The following is a 5,000-nucleotide window of genomic DNA, read 5'->3' on the forward strand; positions in this document are numbered from 1 at the left end:
TCAGGGGAAACCCTGATGGAGGTCCGTAGCGATTCTGACGTGCAAATCGATCGTCGGAGCTGGGTATAGGGGCGAAAGACTAATCGAACCATCTAGTAGCTGGTTCCCTCCGAAGTTTCCCTCAGGATAGCTGGTGCTCGTACGAGTCTCATCCGGTAAAGCGAATGATTAGAGGCCTTGGGGCCGAAACGACCTCAACCTATTCTCAAACTTTAAATGGGTGAGATCTCCGGCTTGCTTGATATGCTGAAGCCGCGAGCAAACGACTCGGATCGGAGTGCCAAGTGGGCCACTTTTGGTAAGCAGAACTGGCGCTGTGGGATGAACCAAACGCCGAGTTAAGGCGCCCGAATCGACGCTCATGGGAAACCATGAAAGGCGTTGGTTGCTTAAGACAGCAGGACGGTGGCCATGGAAGTCGGAATCCGCTAAGGAGTGTGTAACAACTCACCTGCCGAAGCAACTAGCCCTGAAAATGGATGGCGCTGAAGCGTCGTGCCTATACTCGGCCGTCAGTCTGGCAGTCATGGCCGGTCCTTGCGGCCGGCCGCGAAGCCCTGACGAGTAGGAGGGTCGCGGCGGTGGGCGCAGAAGGGTCTGGGCGTGAGCCTGCCTGGAGCCGCCTACGCGAATCGGACGACACTACGTCCACCATGTCGAGCGCACCACCAAAAATACCGCCATCTGCAGGTCTCCCGCAACATGGCCTGCTGCACCGACGATACTGCCATCTATGAGACGACAAGCCGACGACGACATCGCTAGGGCCCACAGTGCCCATTTTCCGACGCCACCCACAAAGCCTGCATCATCTGTCCACCACAGGAGCCCCAACGCCAGTGCCTGCGCCGCACGAAGTCGTCGACCGATCATCGCTCCGCTCCACTCCACTCGCACCCGCACCCGCAAGTGCCCCACCCCAACCGCCCAAATCGCAACTCCAGCGGATGAACGGCGGACTCTTCCCGCACTCGTAACGTGCAATCCACCCCTATATCATGCGTTTCATGAAGAGTTATATCCAATATGCCATATTCCCGCTGTCCCTATACATGCTCTAAGTAGCTCGCTTGCTACAGCAGCAGCAGCACCACGTCCGCGCGCTTCCCTGGGGGCACTGAACCGCAGGACGCGAGACCCCACGCCCAGTGGCAAACAGGACTCCTCTCACAATATAGACGGTCACTACCCCGCACAACGATGACGGTGTGGGGGCCATTTTACGACACCGCTTCCTGCGGTGCCAACGCTGTCGTAGAGTCGATACGCCATCTTTGGTAGAAGGCAACCATTCCGCTGTAAATGAGTACGTCGCTCGTAGTTCAGTCACCTCGCAGCACTGCTCAGTAAACTATGCAGGCCCACATAGATAGATCAAATACGCAAATGCCCCTATACATGCTGAACGTCTGTGCAAACAAAAGGAACCACACGTCACCCACACACTCTATCACACACTACTCTCTGCCTGTAACAGACACAGATGCAATAATTAAGCACCACCATGGACCAACGTCCGGTGCATCCTATCCGCCACAGTACACCAACCAGACTATGATAACCAGGCCACGAGGTCCAATCATAAAACAGAATATCCCACTCGTCCGACAACCACAATTGCTCAGATAAGCCACCAACACCCACACATGTCCCACACAGGGGTGCACCCAACATCACCACACTGCCTCGTCTTACAGAACAAACACACTGGCAGGAATGAAACACACAGGTCTGCCGCAACCTCGGACACGGCGCGCCCCCTCTCACTACCGAAAAGCGCATCCCAACGTGACATACCTCCTTTGACACACTGACGCTGCCTCGGGCATCCACTTCCTACGGTCAATATGAACGAACCTCGCCCCGCCCCCCCCCCCCCCCACCAACACGCCATCCCATACCACAATGTGTACCGTACCCAAACCTAACGTGTACTGTACTACAACGCAATGTGTACCAAAACACAACCCAGTTTGTACCTTAACCTAACCTATGTCACCTTAACCTAACCTATGTCACCTTAACCTAACCTATGTCACCTTAACCTAACCTATGTCACCTTAACCTAACCTATGTCACCTTAACCTAACCTATGTCACCTTAACCTAACCCATCTTGCACCTTAACCTAACCTATGTCGCCTTAACCTAACCTCTGTTGCACCTTAACCTAACCTGTGTTGCACCTTAACCTAACCTGTGTTGCACCTTAACCTAACCTGTGTTGCACCTTAACCTAACGCAATTTGCACCGCAATGTAACGCAATTTGCACCGCAATGTAATGCAATTTGTACCGCAATCTACCCCAAGTTGTACCGCAATCTACCCCAAGTTGTACCGCAATCTACCCCAAGTTGTACCGCAATCTACCCCAAGTTGTACCGCAATCTACCCCAAGTTGTACCGCAATCTACCCCAAGTTGTACCGCAATCTACCCCAAGTTGTACCGCAATCTACCCCAAGTTGTACCGCAATCTACCCCAAGTTGTACCGCAATCTACCCCAAGTTGTACCGCAATCTACCCCAAGTTGTACCGCAATCTACCCCAAGTTGTGCCGCAATCTACCCCAAGTTGTGCCGCAATCTACCCCAAGTTGTGCCGCAATCTACCCCAAGTTGTGCCGCAATCTACCCCAAGTTGTGCCGCAATCTACCCCACGTTGTGCCTTAACCTAACCCACGTTGTGCCTTAACCTAACCCACGTTGTGCCTTAACATAACCCACGTTGTGCCTTAACATAACCCACGTTGTGCCTTAACCTAACCCACGTTGTGCCTTAACCTGCTCTGTAAATGGCATATGACACGTTACATTAATGTATTGTTGTCCAACCGCAACCCGCTCAGAATGTTGTGTACACAGCTACGTGTCATCTCCCCATAACAGCTGTATTGCAGTGTGGTACGCCATAGAGACGTGTGGGAGTAATGGACGCAGTGGATGGCGATCAGCATGAGCCGTCTGTTCATGTAGTGGCGCGTGTATGCAGACATAGTAGTCTCTTCTCACACAATGTGATAGCACGGTGTCCCGCGTTCCACATCTGCGACATGCTACAGAGGCTGGTTGACAGTTCGTCGCGCAATGGACATCGCATACGTACGGGGGCACCTTCCACGTGCCCTCTAGTCGGGCACATTTTGTTGCGTGGATGTGAGCGGATGTAGTGTGTCTTGACACCTGACAGGCAGGCATGCAATAATAGTTGACTTTGCAAACGGGGATGGACGTGGACGTGTACGTTTACTGGTGACGTTACGCAAATGAACAACTGGTAACCCGTTGTGGTGCGGTTGATCTTGCTGGAGGTACATCTGTGAGGGCAACGATCGGTACAGCTATGACGCGGTTGTGTCAGCGATACCCACCACACCAATGAACGTGAATGTGGATCTGGGTGTGAAGCGATACGCGGCTGTGGGTGGGTGGGACTGTCCCCGGCCGGTGAGGGGGGGCCGCCCGGCGTGCTGGCCGCGCGGTGCGTGGGCGCACGCGCTACAGCCGGCTGGTGGGGGCGCCCAGTGGCAGGCGCGCCGGCCGACGGACGCGGCAGGCGGCGCAGCTGCGCGCCGGGGCACCCTGCGCGCGGCGCCGTGCAGCCAAAGTGGGTCCTCGCCGGCCCGGTGCGAAGCGCGGTGGACATCTGCAGTGTGCTGGTCCGATTGAGGACTGTGTGCGTTGAGGATGCGCCGCCGCCCGGCACTCGGCGCCGCGACGCCGTCTGCTGCTCGGTCGCCCCAGCGGTTCTCGCTGGTGGTTTGTATCGCAGTTGTGCAGACGTGTTGGCACGTGCGCTGTGCTGGGAGAGTTCGCTTCGGCACCCACGTGGGGCCTTTGCCCTTCTGTGGCGCTGGCGTTGGAGCTGCCGGTCACCGTAGGTGGCGCGTGTTGTCTCCCGCCGGCAATGCCACGACAGCACGCTCCCGGGCCTCTGTCGGCAGCGGCAAGCTCAGTTGGGAGCACGGGTGGTCGCACCTAAAGCGTCTACTCGCCTAACTCCGGGCGATTGCGCCTCTCTCGAACCCGACCAAGTACTTAGGACGGCGCTGCGCGCCGCCGGGACCTGAGAGGGTTTCGAGGTGTATTGTGCAGGGGAGCTCAGCCTCCTCCTGTTTGCAGAATAATTGAGCGGACGCTTGCGTGTTCGCGCAGGCCCCCGGGACACACTCCCGGGCGGCCGGCTGCTCAGCTCTAGTTGACGCAGCTCCCTGGTTGATCCTGCCAGTAGTCATATGCTTGTCTCAAAGATTAAGCCATGCATGTCTCAGTACAAGCCGCATTAAGGTGAAACCGCGAATGGCTCATTAAATCAGTTATGGTTCCTTAGATCGTACCCACGTTACTTGGATAACTGTGGTAATTCTAGAGCTAATACATGCAAACAGAGTCCCGACCAGAGATGGAAGGGACGCTTTTATTAGATCAAAACCAATCGGTCGGCTCGTCCGGTCCGTTTGCCTTGGTGACTCTGAATAACTTTGGGCTGATCGCACGGTCCTCGTACCGGCGACGCATCTTTCAAATGTCTGCCTTATCAACTGTCGATGGTAGGTTCTGCGCCTACCATGGTTGTAACGGGTAACGGGGAATCAGGGTTCGATTCCGGAGAGGGAGCCTGAGAAACGGCTACCACATCCAAGGAAGGCAGCAGGCGCGCAAATTACCCACTCCCGGCACGGGGAGGTAGTGACGAAAAATAACGATACGGGACTCATCCGAGGCCCCGTAATCGGAATGAGTACACTTTAAATCCTTTAACGAGTATCTATTGGAGGGCAAGTCTGGTGCCAGCAGCCGCGGTAATTCCAGCTCCAATAGCGTATATTAAAGTTGTTGCGGTTAAAAAGCTCGTAGTTGGATTTGTGTCCCACGCTGTTGGTTCACCGCCCGTCGGTGTTTAACTGGCATGTATCGTGGGACGTCCTGCCGGTGGGGCGAGCCGAAGGCGTGCGACCGCCTCGTGCGTGTTCGTGCGTCCCGAGGCGGACCCCGTTGA

The 5,000-nt window shown here is 55.7% G+C and overlaps 1 non-coding gene across 1 annotated transcript in view; it reads left to right on the forward strand.

Annotated features, from left to right (window-relative positions):
* Positions 1-4,209: 4,209 nt before the first annotated feature.
* Positions 4,210-5,000, forward strand: part of LOC126149914 (small subunit ribosomal RNA) — a 1,909-nt gene continuing 1,118 nt past the window's right edge. The window contains exon 1 of the ribosomal RNA XR_007531172.1: positions 4,210-5,000. This exon is cut by the window's right edge and continues 1,118 nt beyond it. This is a non-coding gene — a ribosomal RNA (small subunit ribosomal RNA).

The sequence above is a fragment of the Schistocerca cancellata genome, unplaced genomic scaffold (genome assembly GCF_023864275.1).
Source record: "Schistocerca cancellata isolate TAMUIC-IGC-003103 unplaced genomic scaffold, iqSchCanc2.1 HiC_scaffold_957, whole genome shotgun sequence".
NCBI classification, from domain to species: Eukaryota; Metazoa; Arthropoda; class Insecta; order Orthoptera; family Acrididae; genus Schistocerca; species Schistocerca cancellata.